General features: G+C 39.5%; 1 protein-coding gene across 31 annotated transcripts in view; it reads right to left on the bottom strand.

The window, feature by feature from the left end:
- Window positions 1-24,474, bottom strand: part of INPP4B (inositol polyphosphate-4-phosphatase type II B) — a 906,112-nt gene that overhangs the window by 679,147 nt on the left and 202,491 nt on the right. For 3 of the 31 annotated variants that reach the window (XM_070047502.1, XM_070047515.1, XM_070047516.1), the window contains exon 1: window positions 2,424-2,561. The exons of the other annotated variants lie outside the window; for them this stretch is intronic. The gene's annotated coding sequence lies outside the window, so the exon portion shown is untranslated. Of the gene's footprint in view, window positions 1-2,423; window positions 2,562-24,474 lie in introns of those variants that run through there. 31 annotated transcript variants of the gene reach the window in all.

Genomic DNA, 24,474 nt, shown 5'->3' with positions numbered 1-24,474 from the left:
TGTTGCATTGTGTATTTACACATTTTCTTTATCCGTTCATCTGATCATGGACATCATGGCTATTTTGAACACTGCAGGTATCTTTGATACAAAGAGTTCATGACTTGTATATTTACTCAGTAATGGGATTGTTGGATCACATGCTAGTTGTATTTCTAGTTTATAAAGAAATTCACAGGGCCAGCGCTGTGGCACAGTGGGTAAAGTCGCCTCCTGCAGTGCCGGCATCCCATATGGGCACCAGTTCGAGTCCCAGCTGTTCCACTTCTCATGCAGCTCTCTACTATGGCCTAGGAAAGCGGTAGAAGATGGCCCAAGTCCTTGAGCCCCTACACCCGCGGGGAAGACCCAAAAGAAGCTCCTGGCTCCTGGTGTCAGGCACAGTCCCAGCTCTTGTGGCCATCTGGGGAGTGAACCAGCAGATGGAAGACCTCTGTCTCCCTCTCTGCCTCTCCTTTTCTGACTTTCAAGTAAACTGACTTTGAAATAAGTAAAATAACTAAATAAAATAACTTTCAATAAATCCTTTAAAAAATAAATTCCTATATTTTCCATTGAGACTGTACTAATTTACATTTCCACCAACAGTGTATAACAAGAATTCACATTCTTGATTGCATTTGTAACTTTTCTTGATAATAGCCATTCTAACAAGGGCGAATTGATAAAGCTGTTTTAATTTGTATTTCCATTTATAGCTAGTGATATATAGCATTTTTTCATATATCTCTTGGCAATTTCTATTTCTCCTTTTGAGAATACTCAGGCCCCTTATGTTTTGTTGACTACATATAATTGAATAACCACCCTCAAATATTGCCATATGCTTCTGTGTGTTAACTCTTACCCCATTCTCAATACCTAGCCAATAATTGACTTTTTTCTGTCTTCATAGATTCATCCTTTCCAGAAAGAAGTCATACAGTATGTAACCCTTTGAATTTTTATTATTTTACTTACTATAATGTATGTTTTTGCATATCCATAGTTCATTCCTTTAGAGTGCAGAGTAGGATTCCATTGTGTAAATATGCCATCATTTATCAATTTACAGGTCAAAGGTCATTTGCACTGTTTACTTGTTTTGACTATTATGAATAAAGCTACCATAAACATTAACACACAGGCTTTTTTGTACTTGTGTATAAACATATTTACATTTTTTGAGTAAGTACATAGGAGAAGAATTTCTGGGGTGTATGATTAATGTTTGTTTACCTTTATAGCAAATTTTCAGTCTAGGGCAGGCTTTTTGTGCAGTGGTTAAGCCACTGCTCATAATGCTCACATCCCATATCAGAGTGCCTGGATTCAAGTCCATTCTAGTGTCCTATTAAGGCACATCCTGGGAGGCAGAATTTGATAGGTCAAATTCTATCCTGTCATCCACGTGAGACCAAGCATTGATTTACCAGCTTCTGTCTTCTGCCGTTTGCCTAGCCCACCCCTGGATGCTCTGAGCATTTGGGAAGTGAACCAGCAAATCGGAGATCTGCCTGTCTGTCTCTGTCTCTCTCCCTCTCTTCCTTTCAAATAAAAAAAACTTCCATTTATTTAAGTGAAATTCCAAATCCCTGCTTGAAAGTAGCTGTTGCATTCTGAATTCCTACCAGTACAGCATGAGACTTCTTATCTCGGGCCTTCACCAATTCCCTGCACAGGGTTAGTTCTTTTTATTTTTAGACATTCTAATAATTGTTTAGTATTGCATTGCAGTTTTAATTTTCTTTTCCCTAATTACTAATATGGTGGGCATTTTTTTCATACTCTCATTTCCCATCTGGATGTCTTCTTTGGAAAAGTGTTTCTTCAAAACATTTTGCTTCACAATGGGTTTTTTCACTGAGTTTTAAATTTTCCTTTTTATATTCTAGATACAAGCCCTGTAACAGCATGTGCTTAGCAGACATTTTCTCCCCATTTGTGGCCTATCTTTTCATTCTCTTGAAACTATTTTTCAAACAGAAGATTCTAGTTCTAACAGTCTAATTTGCATGGTATTTTTAATGGATAGTGCTGCTTTTGACTCTGAAGTTAAGGGATCTTTGAGTAACCAAGAATCACAAAGACTTTTTCCATGTTTTCTTCTAGAAGTTTTATATTTAAGCCTATAATCCATACTGAGTTTTTGTAAATTGTGTGCAGAATACATTAAAATCCATTATTTTGGAAATAAACATACAATTTTCCAGTATTATTCAAGGTTTATCTTTTTTTCACTGAATTATTTTTGTATCTTTATCACATCATCTAACCATATCGTCACATGTGAGAACATGTATCTGATGCTCCCCATTTTCCATCCATGTATTTATGTATGTCCTTTTTCTACTACCATACTCCTTGGATTTTTACAATTTCAAAAGTAGTATTTATTTACTTATTTATTTTAGAAACAAATCGACAGAGTGCACTCCCATTACCTGGTTCACTTCCCAAATTCTTGCAATGGCTGGAGCCAAAGCCAGGAGCCAGGAACTCAATCCAGGTCTCTCATATGGGTAAGCAGGAACTTAGAGGGGCCATTATTGCTTCTTCTCAGGGCCTTCATTAGCAGGAAACTGGAGTCAGATGGTGAAGATGGGAGTAAAATGTGCATGTTTTGATCACTCTGCTAACTGCCAGATTCCTATTGTAGTTTTATAGTCTAATTTTTCCATCTTAATAAAAATAAATTCAGATATAATGAAGGTAGAATACACTAAATATCAAGTGCAGAGCCTTAGAAATCAGTTACAATTTTTTTCGTTGGTTCCTGTTCATTACGCTTTAAATTCTAAGGACCATATAAGAAAAAGATATATTACTTTTTTTTAAAAGTACACAAATTTGTATAAGGAAACCATTTTTTTAGTTTGATGTCCAAATATTAAAGTATTATTTTTCATTTAATTTATAACCTTGGCACAATTCACTTAACGAAATTTAGTTAGATGTCACTGAAAATTATCTTCCTGTGTAGTTTTTTTTTTTTTATTCCTGGGATGAGAAGGTAATCAAGTTTGCTACAATTAATATGTATGGTGCAGAATTTCATGCAAATGAGGTATGCCAGCAGTGTGATAATACGAACCTATTTAAACCATCAAAAAATAGCAAAAGGAAGAATGCATAAGATTGCTACTGATGAGGCCACTGCAGCTTCTGGGACCCAGTTTCTTCTGCTTATTTAAAAGCAAAGTTGTTTAAAAATTTAAAATAATGAAATAAATTCAGCTATTCTGTTAACCTTGTTTTCCATTTTAAAATCAACTTGTAAACTATTATTTTGATAATGATTGAAATTATATTGAATCTATTCATATTCTAAAAAGATAAAAATTTATAAATTTTCTGATTGCGTATGGAGAAAGTCAGATTGAATATTCACCTATGAATGCTTTGGTCACTCCAGCCTTTTTTTTTTTTTAAGATTTATGTCGCTCCCCCATTCGCGGAGGAACGACACAGGACCCTGCGCTGTTCTTTTGTCTGCTCAGCCCTCCCCGGGTTTGCTGCTGGTCCTTCCCGGGTTGGCTGCTGACCCCTCCACCTCCATGGAGGGGCGGCTCCCCCTGCCACTTTCCCCACTTCCGCGGGGGAGTGGCACATGGCCGGCCGGCTCTCTCGGGGGCTGCTCAGATGCTATCCAGATGTTCCCTGGTGCATGTTGTCTCTCTCCTCCTTTATAGTCCTCTTCCACCAATCCCAACTCTGCTACCTACACGCCGAGCACGCTGCTCTCCTCCAATCCAGAGCAGGATCAGCTCCTGCAGGTTGTCAATCAAGTTGGCAAGAGGCAGCTGCGTAGAAGTTGTTTGCTCCCTTTCAGCGCCATATTGTGGGAGAGCAGATGCATAGAATAAGTCTTAATTCCAGTAACTTAGTCTAGTCTGAGTTGCTCCCCACAGATTTATATATTTATTTTAAAGGCAGAGTTACAGAGAGGTAGAAGAAGAGAGAGACAGAGACAGAGACAGCCTCCCATCTGCTGATTCACTCTCCAGATGGTGGCAACGGCCATAGCTGGGCCAATCTGAGGCCAGGAGCTTCTTCACTCACGGGTCTCCCACGCAGGTACAGGGGCCCAAGGACTTGGGCTATTTTCTATTGCTTTCCTAGGCCATAAGAAAAAGCGGGACCAGAAGTGGAGCAATTGACTCAAACCAGTGCCCATATGGGATGATAGCACTGCAGGCAAAGGCTTTACCTGCTCCGCCACAGCACTGGCCCCCACTCCAGCTTTTCATGTCAACAATTATGACAGGTCAACTGGCTTTGATCATAATGATGAATTAGGGATGCTATGATTCAGTGGAGGCTGAGAATAATACATTTGCCACCTAATGATCACTTGAGCATTTCTTTGTACTCCCTTAACCAGTGTTTATAGGCAAGTGCAATAGTGTGGCTTGCCCTGAGAAGACTGGATCCTGGAGTTGAGATCCATTATTAATTAGGATTAATCTACCACATAAGCTGTTAGATCAATAGACTCCAACCAAAGGTAAGTGTCGCTGAGAACGAGAAGAGGGTGAATGAAGGAGACCAGGAACATCAGTTGCAGGCTTACGTGCTGCTGCAGAGACACAACTGATGCTGGTCAGACTAACTCTCCTCTTTGTTTCTCCCAAGAAATAGGAACAGGTGTAATCTAGAATGACCTGTTCCCAGATGAGGTGAGATTCCTTTGTCATATACTGAATCTGACTGGAGCAGTAGTACAGGACCTGGGTATAACCCTATCAGACCTCAAGGTGCTCATTGCTGCAAGTGCCAGGAGTATTGGCTGCTAATTAGCTCAAAGCCAAGGCATTTGCTATGCATGGGCCAGATGGCAAATTTGAGCTGCCTCTCAATGATTCACTTCCAACCGACGACTAAGCCCTGTTTCTTTTCTGAAGGGTTGGACACACTAGGGACACACTAGGATTCCCTCCATGGGATTGTCTAAGATACCTATTGCAACTACATTCCAGTTCAATTTCTCCTGCTTCCAACACTCCTCTTCCAATTTTTCACAAGGTCATTTCCAAGAGTCCCCAATGAATATGAACCTGTTCCAAATCTGTTTCCTGGATAATATGTCCAAAGATTCATCTCTAGAGTCTCTTCAGTAGATTTGAGATGCAAGACAGACCTAAGTAGACCTAAAGCTTCCTCAGGTACTCATGATATGCCCTCTTCTTCAAGAACCACCAGTGCATGGATTAATCTTTGACTATCTGTGTCATGCCTTTCAAAAGCATAGAGTATATGAGATAGAATTTTCTCATGTTGAGACCAGTGAATGATAATAGTCTGAATTTACTTTTTAAGGAGAAATATAAATAGGAGGCAGATCAACCCACCACACTACTTATTACTATAATAATGATCTGTCAAGTCCATTGGAAATACAGTGAATCATATCAAAGCAGTCAACCATAGCAGAACCCAAGACCTGCACCATTCCTTGTTCTTACCAGTTAATAAAACCAATATCAGTTCAATAGAATATTTAATCACTGAAATATGCTAATTTCCAAATAGTAACGAACACTTAAGCTCCTCTTGGGAGGGGGTTTATCAGATGATTTAATACTTTGTAGCCAGAATGTGCTTCCCACTAGACAGTTAACTTCATGAGTTAACTTAGGCAAATCCAAAAGTCTGTAGGCCTCATTTTCCTGTTTTCAAGCTTACATATTGATCAAGGTGTCCCTTAAGATTCTTATAGCTCTAAATGACATTGGTACTATGCCAGATTCTCTACCAAAGAAGACTAACTACGAGAGATCTGACACTCAACGTAGGAGGATATAGAAAGGGTTAATGAAAGGACACGTGTGTACATATGTTAACGAGAAATTTTAATCCTTATTTCAAACTGGAATAGGATATTAAAGGCATTGTCCTCAAATGACTTCATTCTGAACATGAGCAAGTGATCTGAACTTAGACCATCCTTGAAACATTTAGAAAGTTAAAGACCTTATCAACTCAAATATTTGTTATTTCCTTTAGTTGTACAATCAAGAGTTGTATAAAATATTCCTATCTTTCCATGAGACATTAATTCTTCTCTAATCTATTCGAAGGGAAAAAAAAGTTTAAGAAGGTACTTTCTCACTCAGATTCCCAGTTACCTATTGTAACTTTAGTTTCCAAGATACCACTGAGACAATAGCTATCCAGGTGCCTAGACAAAAAATGCCTCCTAGAAAAGCCATCACAATTCACAGAAAGTTAGGAAGAGATATTATGTTTCTTATACTGTTTATAGAGCTTATGTATTATTCTATATAGTTTATTATAAACATAATAATATATATTTACTAGAGCTCTGCCTATGACATATATGGAAGAGATAGTCTGGATGCTTTAGAAAATCAGAAAAACACCTTTCTAAAACCCAAAGACTTGACGAAACATTTAATATATTTTCCTTAAAGCACAGTCCCTAAGAGTTCCTTGGAAACTGTGGAGCCGATTCTGTCCTCTGGTTAAGTTCTACAGTGTTTACCTATTGCAAGAAATTTTATGGCAGCTTACTTTTCTTAACTTGTATTTGCGGTATTAGATTTTGTTTCAGTTATATGTCTAAGTACATTTTATTACTGAATTTCATTTCACAACAGTAGAGCAGGTATTCCAAAATAATTGCTACAGAAAGATTGAGAAGTGTTAAATACTGCCAGATTTGGTATGCATGTGCTTAGTCATAGGCAGTTTCTTCTATGGTACCATCAACAACTCATACCCACATAGAGATCCCAAGACTAGAGGATGAAGAGTTGACAAGCCCTTATCCAGCCCAGGGCACTACTCTATAGGTCAACTCTTCAGGTTGTCTACAAAGGACTCAGTGCTTCCCGGAAAACACTGATGTCCACCTCATTGTACCCTTATTCTCCTTACGTCAGTAAATGAGAGCTGTATTATTATATTATTATACCCTTATTCTCAAGTCAGTAAATAAGAGAGCTGTATACTCTTGAAAATTAGATACACTATAGTCTTATCTAAACAATAAAGTCTTTCATTATTACTAATTGAGAGATGGAGAGAGACAGAGACCTTCCATTTGCTGGTTCATTCCCCAAATGCCTGCAATAGCCAGGGCTGGGCCAGTCTGGAGCTGGGATCTTGGAATTCAACCTGGGTCTCTTACATGTGTGGCAGGGACCCAAGTACCCGCATCACCACCACTGCTTCCCATTAGAGAAAGCTGGAATATAAAGTGAAGATGAGACTCGAACTCAGGACTCCCATATGGAATGTGGGCAACCTAAGCAGCATCTTAATTGCTGTTCCAGGACCCACCCCTAGACATCAGAGTCTCAAACAATCATATTTAGGGAATGATAGCAGCTCCTGGTGAAAACCTAGGTTTTCTCCCATTTTCTCTTCATCAATACACAAGCTGACTGGTTTCAGCTACTCTTACCCTTTGCCCACTTTGAGTTCTGATTTGGAGCTATAACATCACAAAGCCGAAATCTAATTACAAGTCTTAGTAGGTAAATTCAAACTAGACTTGATTATTTTTAGACTAATTTTAAAATGGCATTTTAACATAAAATATTAGAACTTCACATATTCCCACTAATTTGATTTCCTTACTTTGTGCCAGAAATCTCTGCCAAGAAATCAACAGGAAAGCAAATGAAAATATTTCTTAGCTACACCGCATTCCAAAACTGACAGCTCCATGCCAAATCCTGTTGCATTCCTACCTATCACATCCCCCAAGGGAAGTGCTTCAACTAACATGATCATTTGTTTTAAGTTTGCTTCCAAATTAAAAAGGCATTTTGTTCCCCCTATAAAGTAGCTATTGCTAAACAACCTGAATCTTTATGTATAGCGGGGCTATTCATCTCTAAATAACCATGAAAAAGAGAAAGATGGAAAATTAGAGAATCAAAGACTCCTGTTTGGCATGAAAAGGTTCCAACAAATGAATAATTTAAGCCTCTTTATTTAACAAGTTACCTGTGTGCTACTTAGGAATTAGAGTTCCTTTTTTATTTAAAGTGCTTTTTGCAATAATTATTTCTGTACGATATGTGTTAGTTGACCAAGTGTAGTTTTACTGTCAGGATGCCAATACCTGAAATGTCTTCCAAACTCTTCTTCTTCCCATTTCCTAGGCTTCTCAGATGGGTTTTAGCCTTGGGACTTGGGGGAGGATCCTGAACTACCAGGACAACCCAGCATTGGCTGTGGCTCCCACCCTCTGCTCACGTTAGTACCAGAATCTGCCACAGTATGAGATGGGCTATGACAAACACTCACTATATAAACGTTGTGAAAGACCATGCAAGTATTGAAGTAGGCAGGCATACAGGCTAAAATTGATTAGGTTTCTGAGCTGGAAGACCACACCTCTGTGTGACCTCACGCCCTACCTGATGCCTTCGCCATGCCCCTATGTGACCTCATGCCCCTACCAGGCCACACCTGGGTGCCCACCAGCCAATCAGGTTAATTAACCACTCTCCTTTGGAAGTGGGTTAAAAGCCTGGGACATGGTGTATCCAGCCCTTCTCTTCTGTTTCCTGGCCTCTTGCCAGGAGAGGGCTGGCTGTAGCCCTGCGCCCCCAGGGCACGTGGCCTTTGGGCCACATGCCCTAGATGCTCTCCACGTGGCTGGTTCCTGGTGCTTGCTACGAACCCAGATTTACCCCTCTCTCTCTGATAAAGCTCTCACTCTCCTATTCACCTTTCTCACTAAATAAAGGCTTAAAATGTACCATGATGCCTTGTTTCTGTGCCAGTATTTAGAATTCTTCTCTAAATATTAGGCAAGAACTCTTGGGCTTATTAATATTGGGGACTTATTAATAAGCATATGGTGATATAATATGCCACCTCAAATTCTGATAACATATGTGGCATCCTAGATGGCGCTTCTGGGGAATTTTAAGTGCCATGTTTTCCTATAATTTTTAGGGGTCAGTTTTCCGATCTCAGGATCATCTCTTCTTTAGTAAATTCTCTTGAGGAAACCCCTGCTCAGGAGCCAAAAAGAATAACTCTGTCTAGCCCTCAGACTCTATGGATATAGGGAAAGGCTACTGGGATAGCTTACTTTCATTCAAGAAGAAGTACAATGTATGTAATTATATTGTCCCATCAGGTTGAGTGGGTAAAATTCCACTTTCCTGTGGTTTTATTTAGCATATTTTTGACTATAATTACACAGCTCTTTTAGCAGACTAAACACACATTTACATTAGCATCATTTTTTAAAACTCTGTATATTCTTTTAATGAGCCATAGATCTGAAATCTATGCCCTTTCCTAGCAAAGACATTCCATGTCTATTATGTAAAAGAGATACATTCTGTTCAGGACAACTGATTCCACTTAACCTGGTGATGCCTGGACAAAGGTTAACCAATGGCAAAAAGCCTGTTAAATCAAACCAGAGTTCACAAAACTCTTAATGTAATTCAGTAGTAAACCTAAAGGAGTTTTAAGCAGATACAACCCATTTTCCTCAGTTATGGATGCTAATTGATTAGCTGCCATTGACTACTGGGTACTTGGTAGTTTTGGGATCCGCCAGGAGGGAAGGCCTATACTTCCGGGAATGGAGAGTCCCTGCCTGCATTTCTGGGGAAGAAAAGTCCTTGTCAAGGTCCCCGCGGGTGCCTAAAGTCAACCAATGAGGATCAGACCCGCCTCAACCTTTAACCCCCATGCCCTGAATCTATAAAAGGAGCCCTCCCAGCCTCTGACATGCTCTGTTGGAACCAGGGAACCTCACCCAGGAGTGGAATCCTAATAAAAGCTTGTGAATTAATTAATTAGTCTGCCTGGGAAGATTTGTTATGATCCAGACACCTTGCAGTACTGTTGGGAAGAACAGAGAAAGCCAGAGACAAGGTCAGGCAGGTGTACAAAGATTAAATTAAAAGTGGGAATTTCAAAGTGGTATTAGGTTTAGCATTAAAGCCAACATCTGAATAATAGAAGATCAAGAAAGAGAGGAGGAGGAAGGAATGAGGGAAAATAGTAAAGGAAGGAAGGAAGGGAGGGTTAGGTAGGAAGTCAGTTATGAGCTTATGTGTGTGTGACACAAAGGCCTAAAGAGAAGACATCCATGTCCAGCATATGCTGCATCTCAAGGTCATTTTGATGGTGTTTCAGGGGCAGCCCGCTATTCACTTCCTGCCCTGCCCTGTCCTCTTCTACCAGATAACCTGCCAGGTGGAGTCCCCACCCCTTCTGCCTGACAATCTTCCACAACCTCCCAGGAGCAGCCCAGTATCTGCATTTCAAACATCCTGCTCCGGATTCCAATTCTCTAGGGGGTCCTGCCCACCCTTCCTCCTGTCTGATAACATTTGCATCCATAAAGTCCTTTGTTTCAGACCTTCAAGAGAGAAGTTTTTCTATTTACATCCCAAAAGCCCTTGTTCCTAGAGGAGCAGAGGTGGGGAAGCAAGACCCATCTCCTTAAAAACCCCCAGCCTCAACCGGACTGAGCGCTCAGCCCTCGGCCTCTCTGCTGAGCCGCCCGCCTGGCCTGGGCAGCTGTAATCTCTCTACTCAACCATGTAACCTCGCTGCCCCCCCCCCCCCAGTCCGAGCGACTGGGCATTTTCGCAGTCTCAGGCTCTGTCTGGAGAGGTGCCCATCCGTCCTTACGATGTCCCTTCCCTAATAAACCTTGCTATTTTACCTCCCACTACTCATGCCTGAATTCTTTCTTGCGAAGACAAGAACCCTGCAATTTCTCCGGTAACAGAAGGAGAGGATGGAGGATGGAAGGAAGGAGAAAAGAAAAATGAAAGATTTTTCAAGGAGATGTCAGGAAATGCCAAAGAAATGAAGGCTGTTAAATAAACAATAATAGAAACATGCATCACAGAAGGCAGACAGGTGATTTTCGGTAATATCATTTTTAATATGCCTTTTCTTAAAATTCAACATAACAATTTTTATTGGATGACATTTTAACGCTTCACAAGCATTCAATCTTAATAAAAATGGCTGGCAGATACTGCTATCTATGTGTCATAACACTTCATCACACGTGCTTGTCCCAAATACATAACTCAGAAGTTCAACATAAGCCCCATCCTTTTCTGTTCAATGGACAGTTTAGACTTCATGGACACCTTTAAAATGTTGTGTAATCTTCATTGTAGTACATAGTGAGTTTTAGCCTTATCCTGGAAGATCTATAGTAAAATTATTTCATCTGCTTCTGACATTCAGAAACAAATGTTCTAATGAGGTGGAAAATGATTTTACAAGAAGTTAATTTATTCTATCAATTTCCACAACTCCTTTAGTTTTCTGACACTTTTCCCCCCAGAGAGAATATTTAATGTAATTACTTGGCAAGAATCAATCTCTCTTGCTTGTGCACGCTCTCTCTTGCTCTCCTTCAGTTATAAAACAATGCCTACCCAATTTGACCTTGAAAAAGGATGGTAAAAAATTACTTATCTTAAATCTGAAATGTTATCATACCCTTCTAGAAGACTCTGTCACTAATATCAATTTAAAAAAACCCTCTGGAAAGGAAATCAATCTAAAATATATTCCAGATAAAATAATAATTAAAATTCACTAACTTATTTCACTGATAGTTACAATATTGTGGTTTTCATCAATATAGCACCACTAATTCACCTATAACATTTCCTACCTAAAACAGACTGTGCTTTCATGCAAACATTACTGAGAAGACTCAGAGCAAGCCTCGCAGGAAGAAATTAGGTAACAAGATAATTGGGTAGTACTCTGACACCTTCAAGCACATCACTTTTTGAAACAAAAATGAAAGACAAAAGAATCATCATCTAAACAATATTCAGTGGTAGATATAAAATGAACTTGGCAATGATTTACTTGGCAAAATTAGTAACTTGTCTTATTGAATATAAATTTAGCCTAGATAACAGTTTAAGAAAGTAAACACCAATTTATATGAGTTCAGATCAACAGGATTGATTTAAATTTCATTAAAAGACTGAGTTACAGAGGCAGAGCAAGAGATATTCTATTCACTTGTTCAATGCTCATATGCCTGCAACTGCTGGGACTGGGCCACATGGGAGCCAGGAACCAGGAACTCTAGCTGGGTCTCCAAGGACTTGGGGGCAACATCTGCTGTCTCCTGGGCACATTAGCAGGAAGCTGGATTGGAAGATGCGGCGGACTTGATCCCAGGCATCCTGATGTTGAATGTGTTCCAAGTGATGGTTTAACCCACTGCACTACAATGCCAGCCCCAGATTCTGTATTTTTAATTATCTTAATTTTACAAAAATTTTAATTTGCTCTGCTACAACTTTATTCAGAAAAAGTAATCAACTAGCCTTATCACGGAGTAACTAATTTGCTTATGCAGGCAAAAAATGAAAAGACTAGGGAGGTGAATTCTCAATATGTATATATTATATTTTTCTATATCACTTTCACACAATGTGTAAAATATGAGGAAGTTCAAGTTGATTATGCTATGGTGACTTTTTCTTTAGTTGAAGAAGTAATCAGACTTATGACATAAAAGACAGCTTCATAATCTTGTATCATTTTAAATACTTATTTGGGAATAAAATTACTGCTTTCATTCTATAGAAAGTATGCTTTCATAAACTCCATTCTCTTGCATTCTCTTGTATATGTTTAACCAATACAAGACTGATTTCTCTCCAATACCACCTAGTATTATGCCATGCACAGAAATGGCAATACATATTTGTGGAATTCATTATATTCCCTATACAAACAAGTCTGTCAAGTAAATAAAAATAACCTCTATTTCCTGGAGTTGTTCTGATACCAGAAATGTTCATAGTCAGTAAACAGAGGTTAAGCCTAGCTGTTCTCCATTCCCGGGTAGAAGTTTTAAGATAAACTCAGGTTATCAATAATTCACTATCAATATGTCTACCTTTCTCAGGGATAAAAAGTGATTTTAATATATTATGTTTGTATTCATTTTCCTCCAAATTATTCTGATGCTTATTTAAGATAAAAAATAATTTTATACTTTCATCATAATTACAAAGATATTTTCAAAAGTGTCCCAGTGAAAATGCCAAAAAGATGGATTTGTGAGTTATGCTTAAGAATATTTGTATGAGTTTAAATCTGAAGCATTTGTAGGTCAGACTATCTTGCAGTTCAGCACAACAAAATCTAAGTGGATACTTTCTTATTAACTCATCTGTAGCACTCTACATCTAATTCAATATAGAACTTCTGTAAAAATAGTGATAGGCCTCTCACTGGCATCCGTTGCCTTCTATGGCAATGCATTGGCCATACTCAACAGAAAGCTGCTATTGCAGTTCTAACAGGATACTGCATGGCTAACTTCAGAGTAGCCGTGCTGATGATTCCCTCCAGATTCAAGTACTGGAACAACACCGCTTCCTAGGTGCAGAAGAGAGAATCTTTTAGAAAAGTTATGTGCTATTGTTTACAGAAAAGGGTGCGCGGGAACGAGAATACCTGGTCCTACTGATTGGCTGTATACATCCTAATCTTCCATCTGCTTTGGGGGAAGAACAGGGGTGAGGTGGGGCAGGGGCAGGTCACTTTCCCTGTAGCATACTTTGGAGCACAAAGCAAGGAAAGGAACCTCCACGTCCTACTTTAAAGTGCAGTCATCTGTTTCCTGAAATGTCTACCTTTGGAATCTTCTGGGCGATATCGAAACATGGTACATCTGGGAAGACAACACAGATGATGACCAGTATTTGCACATGCTGAACAATGATTTTTATAGCAGTTTTGTGCGTGATTGCAAAGGACAACTTGGTTACTTGATGCATTTTTAACCTTCTTAAGCTGTGCTTCATTTCAAAAATATGTGAATTTTCAAGATTATTTTGTTTAGAAGTCTTCTCAGGAGAATTGGCATAGTTAGTTAAGAAGGAAACAAAGTTAAAGAATTTTTAAAAGTTCTATCATCTGCTTTAAACAATTTAAAATATAGAAATGTGTATTTGCCAATCCTCTGAGTTTGAAATAAGACCCTTTCTTCAAGGACAGCTTCCCTGACAAGTGGACCATATCACCCTTCTTAAATGAAGGGTAAGTATAACACACAATCTCAACTTGTGTCTCTCCAAAGTCTTTAACTGGTTAACTAAGAGAGGGTGTACTCAAACCCTGAATAATCCAAAAGAGGGACCACTTCCTAATGGGCTCCTCAGAGATGAGCCATCAGCCCTTGAAACATCCTGGCTGGCAAAATTGTCTTTCTATTCCTGGGACCTTGGGTGATATCTAATATTTATGTTAACAAGGTGATACAATGAATGTCCTTTTCGTTTTTGTTTTTCACCTGGAGCCTTGGAGAATATGGTATCATTTTGAAGCACATGTGACTGAGCCCCACTAAAAACCCTGGACACCTAGGTTCAAGTGAGCTGCCCTAGCTGGCAATATATTAAATGTGTCACAAATCATTGCTAGGAGAATTAAATATTCTCCACACAACTCCACTGTGGTAGCTTCGATTGAAGCTCACGCCTGGTCTTTTCTGGACCCTGTGTGTAATGGTCAATTTATGTGGCAATTTAACTTATCAGAGGAAGGCCCAGATAGTTGGTAAAATATTATTTCTGGGTGTGTCTATGAGGGTAATTCCAGAAGTGATTAGCATTTGACTCAGTAAAGATCTACCTCACCAACACTGGTGGGCATTATTCAATCTGCTGAGGGATAGAACAGAATCAAAAGGTTCAGGATGCTCTCTGTGTTTGAGTTGAAACAACCACTTTTCTTTTTCCCTTAAGCACTGGGACTCCTGGGTCTTGGGCCTTCGGAGTTGAACCATTGGCTCCCTTAGTTCTCAGGCCTTTAGAAGCTGAGAAAGTTGACCACCAGCTTCCCCAATTCTCCAGCTTGCAAATAGCACTGCTAGTGGGATGCCTCAAAATGCGTAATTGTGTGAGCCAATTCCATAATAAATAGAGATCTCCTGTCAGTTCTGCTTCTCTGAAGAACTCTAATGTACTGCCTTATATACATTTTACCATTGATGATAGTCTATAATATCATTAATAAATTATAGCCCTAACAGCTTTTCTGAATTCTGCGAGGTCTTCTAGTGAATCTTCAAACTGAGGGTAGTCTTGGGAAACCCTAGCAGCAAAGTGAAAATTTAAAGAGACATATAAAATAATCTGATAAAATAAGTCTTTTTATAATTCTTCCTTTATCTCTTAAAGTTGTATTCACACCAGCTTTAGCAACTTTTATTTACTCTTTCCATAAGATTCAAGTTAATTATATTAATTTACACAGAGATAAGAATGTTTCCTTTTGTAACCATTGGCAAAAAACAATTTTTGGAAGTATGAATTTGGTTACTTAGTCATCATTAAATCATCCAATTTCTGAATGGAGAAAGCATAATACCTTGAAAAACAAAAGCAAAGTTATTCCCCTATTGCTTGTGAGTAGAAAACATTCCCTCAGAGTCTTGGTGTGAAGTGAAAAATATACCAGGAATTCTGACCACTGAATTCTGAGAAAGAAACAAGAGTGATTTCTGGAATTTCATCTTCAATAGGAAGAATATTCAGCTTTGGAAATCCGATGTTGCAAAAAAATGCTTAATAGAAAGTAACTATGGTATCTCTTAGATATCAATCAGTTGATATAGAAAGAAGCCTAAAACAAGTGTACTGCTGCTTTGGGAACAGCTTTCTGGAAGCATATTGTACAATAAATACATTACTATGATTACATACACACGCTGTGTGATGAATGGGATGTCTCAGAAGAATTTATCACTATGGACTTGGGATTGATGATTTTCTAGATCGCTGAAGGTTAGCTTAGCCAAATCTTTTTTTTATTGTTTGTTTCTGTAGTCATACTGCCCTTTAAACTTCTGGGTCATCCTTAATAGGAAGCATGTATATTAGATACACAAACAGCCTCCTAAAATTAAAGGTTCTAGCCCTGGAAAACAGGAAGTGCTTTTTTCTTCATTGCTATTTGTCTGTTGTTCTGTTATGGAAGAGAGATATCAGATATTTTATTTTTAAAAAACGTCTCTGAAGCTGATGGCTGTGGCAGAGAGGGTTAAGCTGCAATCTTCAATGCTGGCATCCCACATGGGTTCCCATTTGAGTCCTGGTTGCCACTTCCAATCTAGTTCCCCCTGCTAATGTGCCTGGGAAAGCAGTAGAGGATGGCCCTGGGACCCTGCACCTATGTGGAAGACCTGGAAGAAACTCCTGGCTCCAGGCTTTGGCTTGGCACAGCCCCAGCCATTGTGGCCATTTGAGGAGTAACCAGTGGATGGAAGATCTCTGTCTTTCTCGCGCTAATTCTGCCTTTCATATAAAAAAATGTTTAAAAAATGTCTTCAGGCATTGAGAGATTGAGAGCGCAAAAACAGGGCTTTTTGGTGACAGTGGATTCCCAGAGAGAGTAGGGAAGCTTTGGCAGGACGCATGGAAAGAGCATGGTGATTCAAGTGGAACAACAGGCAGAACTCTGTGTGGAGGAGAAATGATCAAGCACAGAGTATGGAAGCCAAAGTGGCTTCCTGGAGGCAACAGGGAGATAAGTGGTAGAAGGGAAAAATTCTTCGCGGCCTAGCAGGTTAAGTTGCCATCTGTGATGCTGGAATCCCATATGGGCAACAGTTTGAGCCCTGCTGCCTCTACACTGATCCACCTCACTGCTAAAGCACCTAGGAAAGCAGTAAAGGATGACCCAAGTATTTGGAACCCTGTATTATTGAGGGAGACCTAGATGAAACTCCTGGCTCCTGGCTTCAGCCTGGCCCAGCCCTCGCTGTTGTAGCCATTTCAGGAATGAACCAACAGATGAAAGCTCTCGCGAGCTCACTCACACTTGTGCGCACTTGCTCTCTCTCTCTCCATAACTCTACCTTTCAAATAAATTCTTAGAAGCCAACAAGACAACTGGATAGGTTCATAGAAGACAATCCCATGACAAGCAACTCTGGGGAAAGAAGTCAGAAAATAATGTCTTTTTGTCAAGTTCTTGTGATCCTGTGTTCAACTGTCTAGTCTGGGAAGACCTGAGAATACAAACCACTCATAAAAACAAATGAACAAATCCTAATGCCATCTATGAAATATTACAAAGGGGATTTTTTTATTTTTTATGTAGTTTCTTTTATTTAATAAATGTGAATTTACAAAGTACAACTTGTGTATTGTGGCTTCCCCCCCCAACTTCCCCCCTCCCGCCTCCACTTCCTCTCCCATCCCACCCTTCATCGAGTTTCGTTTTCAATCACCTTCATATACAGAAGATCAACTTAGTATACACTAAGCAAGGATTTCAACAGGCTGCCCTCACACAACCACACAAGGTATAGGGTATTGTTCGGTTAGTAGTGTTGTCTTTAAGTTTCATAGTAAAACACATTAAGGACATACAGCCTACGTGGGGAGCATGTGCACAGTGACTCCTGTTGTTGACTTAACAATTGACAATCTAATTTATGACATCAGCAATCACCCGAGGCTCTTGCCATGAGCTGTCTAGGTTATGGAAGCCCCTTGAGTTCACCAACTCTGAACTTGTTTAGTCAAGGCCATATCACAGTGGCGGTTCCTTCCTTCAGAGAAAGGGATACTGAAATTCATGTGGAGGAACAGGAGACCTCGAAAGAAAGAAATAGTCAGGAAAATGAAGAGGCAACCTACAGAATGGGAGAAATTATTTGCAAACTATGCAACTGATAAAGGATTAATAATCAAGAGCCGGTGCCGTGGCTCAATAGGCTAATCCTCCACCTTGCGGCGCCGGCACACCGGGTTCTAGTCCCGGTTGGGGCACCGGATTCTGTCCCGGTTGCCCCTCTTCCAGGCCAGCTCTCTGCTATGGCCAGGGAGTGCAGTGGAGGATGGCCCAGGTGCTTGGGCCCTGCACCCCATGGGAGACCAGGAAAAGCACCTGGATCCTGGCTCCTGCCATCGGATCAGCGCGGTGCGCCGGCTGCAGCGGCGGCCATTGGAGGGTGAACCAACGGCAAAGGAAGACCTTTCTCTCTCTGTCTCTCTCTCTCACTGTCCACTCTGCCTGTCAAAAATAAAAATAAAAAAAAAATAAAAAAAAAGGATTAATAATCAAAATCTAAAATGAGATCAAGAAACTCCACAACAACAAAACAAACAACCCAGTTAAGAGATAGGCAAAGGACTTAAACAGATACTTTTCAAAAGAGGAAAACCAAATGGCCAGCAGACACATGAAAAAATGTTCAGGATCACTAGCCGTCAGGGAAATGCAAATCAAAACCACAATGAGATTGCACCCAACTCCAGTTAGAATGGCCCTCATACAGAAATCAACAAACAGCAAATGCTGAAGAGGATGTGAGAAAAAGGGCAGCCTAACCCACTGTTGGTAGGAATGTAAACTGGTAAAGCTACTATGAAAAACAGTATGAAGATATGTCAAAAATCTGAATACAGACCTACCATATGTTCCAGCCATCCCACTCATGGGAATTTACCAATGGGAAAAGAAATCAGGAAACAAAAGAGCTATCTGTACCTCCATTTTCGTCACAGCTCAATTCATAATAGCTAAGACATGGAATCAACCTAAATGTCCATCAACCAAAGACTGGATAAAGAAATTATGGGATATGTAAACTATGGAATACTACACAGCAGTTAAAAAAAAACTGGTCATTTGCAACAAAATGAATGAATCTGGAAAACTTCATACTTAGTAAAATAATCCAGTCCCAAAGGGACAAATACCATATGTTCTCCCTGATCTGTGAGAATTAACAGCACTCCTAAAACAAGAACTGTAGAAGTAAAATTTACACTTTTAGAATGACTTGAATAGCCCTTGTCCCAACTGTCGAGGGACACTTTCATTTTTTTTTTAATTTTTTCTTTTCTCCTGTTCATACTATGTTGAACTCTTTATATAACAGAGTTAATCATATGTTAATATCATTCTAAGTATCATATGTATATAAAGTCAATTGAAAATATATCCCAGTAAAAAATAAGAGGAGGAATAAGAGAGGGAGGAGATAGTTTATAACTGTAAAGCTATATAGTTCTACATACAGTCCTATGGACTAACTAAGGGTACAGTTTAAAAACTTGTCATGGGACTCCAATCCCATTAAAATTGGTGGTAAAATTCCATCTTAATTGTTAGTGATCATATTAAGTGTTAAATTCAACATATAGATAGGATTAAGTGTAAAAGATCATATAAATAACATTAAGTTGCTGGTAATAATAGAATTAAAAAGGAGGGAATGTTCAACATGGGAAGCAGTCCACACAGCAGACTCCTAGAGTGACATTCGCTATAAGTAACACTCTGACCTCAGAATCAACCCTTAAGGTTTCTTGGTGGATGAAAGTCTGTGAGAGCATTTTAGGCATGGAAAGCCAAGACCCTGTGGCAAAAGATATCCTACACAAAGGATCTCTGTGAGACTTCAGTGGAAAGAAGGGGTCATCAAAGAAGGATGTACTTTTCTCTGAAGGGAGGGGAGAACTTCCACTTTGATTATGGCCTTGTCCAAATACTGTTGGAATCTCTGGTAACAAAAGGCTTCCATAGCCTTGGCAGCGCATGGCAAGAGCCTCGGTGATCACTGACGTCATAAATAAGAGTGTTAATTATTAAAGGAACAACAGAAGTCACTGTGCACTTACTCCCCATATAGGACCTCTGTCCTTAATGAGTTGTACTAAGATAATTAACTGCAAAACTTGTTCTCAAACTGTACTTTATATGCTGTGTGTGAGTGCAAACTGTTGAAATCTGTACTTAGCATAGAGTTGGTCCTCTGTATATAAAGTTAAACTAAAAATGAACCATAATGAAGAAGGAGATGGGAGAGGGAATAGGAGGTGGGACGGGAGTCAGGGTGGGAGGATGGGTATGGGGGCAAGAACCACTATATTCCTAAAGTTGTATCTATGAAAAACACATTCATTGAATAAAAGCTTTAAAAAAAGAATTACAAGGGTGTAAGTATAGGGTGATAATAAGCAGAGTGAGAGGAAGGAGAGAATACCAAAACAATGTATGTTAGATAAAGAGAGGGAAATGTGGAAAAGCTTTACAGAGGAATTGGTGTCTAAGATGAAGCAAAAGAAATTACTGCATTTTCCAGGCAGTGACAGGGCCAAAAGGCTCTCCAGGCACACAGTAGGAGAACACTGTGTTCTAGGGCCACGTGTTATTTGAGGAGGCTAAAGCACAGAAGGTAGAGAGTTGATGCAGCAAGAAAAAAACTCTGGAAAACTATAACTTGGGTTTGTCCATTGCATAAGCTCTCTAATTTGCATGCATAATAAAACTTTGCTTGGGCTTCTTGCAATTGTCATAGTTGCAACGGGGGGGGGGGGGTGTTGATGCCAGCCAATAATATTCTCCAGATACATATAGCAAGAGTTTGGGTGGGTTTTATAAAACATTACAAAATAAGTTCTTAAAATCCATCTGGGGGACCACTGCCATGGCAAAGCGGGTAAAGTCATAGCCTGTGATACCCGCATCCCAAATAGGCTCCAGTTCCAGTCGCAGCTGCTGCACTTCCAATCCAGCTCCCTGATAATGGCCTGGGAAAACAGCTGAGGATGTCCCAGGTGCTTGGGCCCCTGCATCCATGTGGGAGACTAGAGGGAAGCTCCTGGCTTCGGATCAGCCCAGCTCCAGCCTTTGTGGTCCTTTGGTGAATGAACCAGTGGGAGGAAGCTCTCTCTCTGTAACTCTACCTATCAAAGAAATAGATAAATCTTTAAAAAAATGAAACTGGGCTTCCCTGAATGGCTGTTCCAAATGGCTGTTTTCTAAGAGCATATACATGGATGTTTGCAGAAGAATAAGTATGACAGTATTCTCAGGCTGAATATCATTCTAAGTAAATGATGTGAGGTCTTAGATATAAGACTTCTCTTCCTCATACCCACTCAGGCATAAGAATTCTGCTATCAATAATTCCCAAACAGCTCAACAGTCATAAGATTTAGAAAGGCTTGAGAATTTAGGAGAATGATTGAAAGAGTTTAATAATCAAAAAATTAAAAAGGCAATCATTTAATTATGATTTAGTATATGTCATTAATATTTAATTGCATTTTCCCTTATTTTTGAGAACTTCTTGATATTTAGACAGCCATTTTGGGCTAAAATGAAGAATTCAAAGTACATTAATATATATTAATCACATTATTCCTACATAAGAAAAAAGGTACTCTCACATTACTATTTACTTGGCAAAATCATAATTGGGCCACACTGGCATAAGACTACAAAAAAATAGAGTGGTAGTACAACCCTCAAAAGGTCATTCTGAATACTGCATGCTGGTTATACATTTAAAAAAAAGCAATAAATCAAATAACATATGTGTGAGTTTGACCATTTCTAAAGTTTAATATATTTTAAACTGCTGCCAAAAAGTGGATATTTATTTTATCTGACATTATTCCCTGATTCAGACGTAAGTATGTCTTCAATAATTCTGAAAGGTAGAACAGTCAGTGATATATCAAAAGTATGCTGTAGCTTCAAATATGCTGCTTCCCAATTTTACAAGCCATAGCAATATTACTTAATAAGCAGATGCTGACTTCTGCCAACATAGTCTTATACTTGCCTGAGACAAGCAAATATATAGTACTTTACAAGAAGAACATTTGAATATTTACCATTTTATAGATCCTCCCTGATTGCAGAGAAGAGGAAAAAAGCCAACTGCACTTTAGAACAATCCTTCATTGGGGAGACATTTTTAGTGAGTAATATTTCAAAGACTGCTCGAGTGTGAAAAAGTATTTTATAAACAATAAATATTTTAGTGACTTGCATGGTACAAATCTCATAGTACAGTTTTTGGCATGGTCTGCTTTTATTCTGCTGAAATTCTATTACCTGCAAGCATTTCAAAAAATTCAGGAGGTCAAGAGTTTTCCTACCAATGTAAAGTCATCTTTAAATTTCCAAACCAATTACACTTAGCCTAAAATCTAATAAGGCTTTATAGGTAGAATTTCTATACCATTTTTAAAATACATACAGAATTTACTTAGAGAAGTAACTCAATAAAAATTATCTACAGGTATGTGTTAAATATGAAAACACTGACTAAATAGAATATATGAATTATATATGAATACATAAATTAAATAATTTAGGAAACTAGATTATGTTTACAAGAAAGTGTAAGGCATAGACTCACAAACCCCATAAGGCTTATTTCCAATAATGGATACACTTGAACCCCTTGTCTGTTGACCAAATTTGCCAGACTCTAGATCCCTGTTGGAATAGGCACTGGATGTACTTCCAGAGAAACTGGGGTTTCTATTCTCTATGTGGTCCAAATTGATTTGTGAAGTTCTCTAGAATGCTAAAATTCAAATATTAGGGTGCCTCAGACAGTCAAAGTCTCAATTAAATAGAAAGTACAAGTTAAGAAAAGCTTAAGCAGGGAATGATAAAGTAAGACACTTCAATTGTAGTTCAAGAACCCTGAGTAGGAGAAATGCTCATTGTAACAACGTTAGCTACAATATACAGTGGTATGTTAGTCAAAGAGAAGAAATCAGGACTAAGTTGAAGGCCAGGCCAGAGGTCTAGCTGCTCTTCAGTGTGATCTGCCCTAACTCATAGTGGTAAGGACTCCTAGTAAAGGTTAGAATAGAGATGAGCTTAAAGCACCAGAGGACCCTCTGAATAATACAACACAGGGCAACAACCTCATCACACAATTGTAACCCATGGGAAAGATCAGTGTCAAAAATATTTGACTTTTTCTATTACCTTATGAGTTTTACCATCATTGCTAAGGTTCATCCTCAAGTATGATACAGATTCATAGCATAAAATGCATTTCAAAGTTCAGATGATATACCTGAAAAAATTCCAATTATATGTTATTTTCTTTATTCATATTTTCATATGCTTATAATTTGGGATAACAAATCTTTGTTGTGGTAGGCAATATGCTGCAGCGGTTAAGCTGTCACTCAGGATACCTGCATCCAATATCAGAGAGCTCATTTGAACTCCAGCTACACCACTTCCAATCCAGCTCCGGGCAACATGCCTGGGAAAGTAGCTGAAGATGACCAAACTACTTGAGTACCTGCCACACATGGGAGACTTGAAAGGAGATTCTTGCTTCTGGTGCAGCCTGGCCTAGCCCTAACTCTTTGATTGTTTTTGTTTTTTGACAGGCAGAGTGGACAGTGAGAGAGAGAAACAGAGAGAAAGGTCTTCCTTTGCCATTGGTTCACCCTCCAATGGCCACTGCAGCCGGCGCACCGCGCTGATCTGATGGCAGGAGCCAGGTACTTATCCTGGTCTCCCATGGGGTGCAGGGCCCAAGTACTTGGGCCATCCTCCACTGCACTCCCTGGCCTGGAAGAGGGGCAACTGGGACAGAATCCGGCGCCCCTACCGGGACTAGAACCCGGTGTGCTGGCGCCGCAAGGTGGAGGATTAGCCTAGTGAGCTGTGGCGCCGGCCAACAGCCCTAACTCTTGAGGGCATTTGGGGAGTGAACCTGCAGAGAGAAGATCCCTCTCACTCTCCCTCTCCCTTAATCTGTCTTCATCTTTGTCTCTTTCTCCATGTGTGCATATATGTGTGCTTGTATCATACTGTCATTCTTTCCTTTAAAATAAATCTTTAAAAAGATTTTTAACAGGCAGAGTTAGAGACAGAGAGAAAGGTCTTTCCGCTGGTTCACCCCCTAAATGCTGCTACAGCTGGTGCGCTGTGCCCATCCGAAGCCAGGAGCCAGATGCTTCCTCCTGGTCTCCCATGCGGGTGCAGGGCCCAAGCACTTGGGCCATCCTCCACTGCACTCCCGGGCCACAGCAAAGAGCTGGACTGGAAGAGGAGCAACTGGGACAGAACCGGCACCCCAACCGGGACTAGAACCCGGTGTGCCAGTGCCGCAGGTGGAGAATTAGCCTAGTGAGCTGCAGCACCGGCCTGAAAAAAATCTTTATTAAGTGAAAATAGTTTCAAAGAAATAATTAGATGTCTTCTTTACTTCCACCTTCCAAAGATTACAAAGCAGGATATTCAATGAAGAAAAACTGAAGAACAGAAAATATCCTTATCTCTAGAGATAGGGGACAATGACTGTGATTTGTTCTTAGGAAGGAAGTAGAAGAAAAAAATGGAACAGTACTTTCCCAGTTTGTGATGATTTCAGGAGAAAATAAAATTTTGATTCTTGAGAAAACTAGAAAAAAGCAAAGAGTTTAGCCACTGATCAGATGAGAGATGTTTTTATTGAAAGTTATGGTACTAAGGGTTACTATGACAGAGCTGTAGACAAAAGAACATTGGCTTGTTTTAAATGATTGACAAAGAATCAAGAAAGTGCTCTAGTTCAACAGAACTGTGAGGATTATGCTAGGGGGGCTCATGAGTTTAGAGAGATTATGACTACTTCTACTTATTAATTTTCAATTCATTCCAAAAAGGGTTTCAGGGAGCTTTCTGAAATAGCTCCCCCTACCAAAGCACAAAATTAAG

This window comes from Oryctolagus cuniculus, chromosome 8, assembly GCF_964237555.1.
Source record: "Oryctolagus cuniculus chromosome 8, mOryCun1.1, whole genome shotgun sequence".
Classification (NCBI taxonomy): Eukaryota; Metazoa; Chordata; class Mammalia; order Lagomorpha; family Leporidae; genus Oryctolagus; species Oryctolagus cuniculus.
Note: the sequence above shows the minus strand (reverse complement) of the source record. Positions and strands in the feature narration are given on the sequence as shown.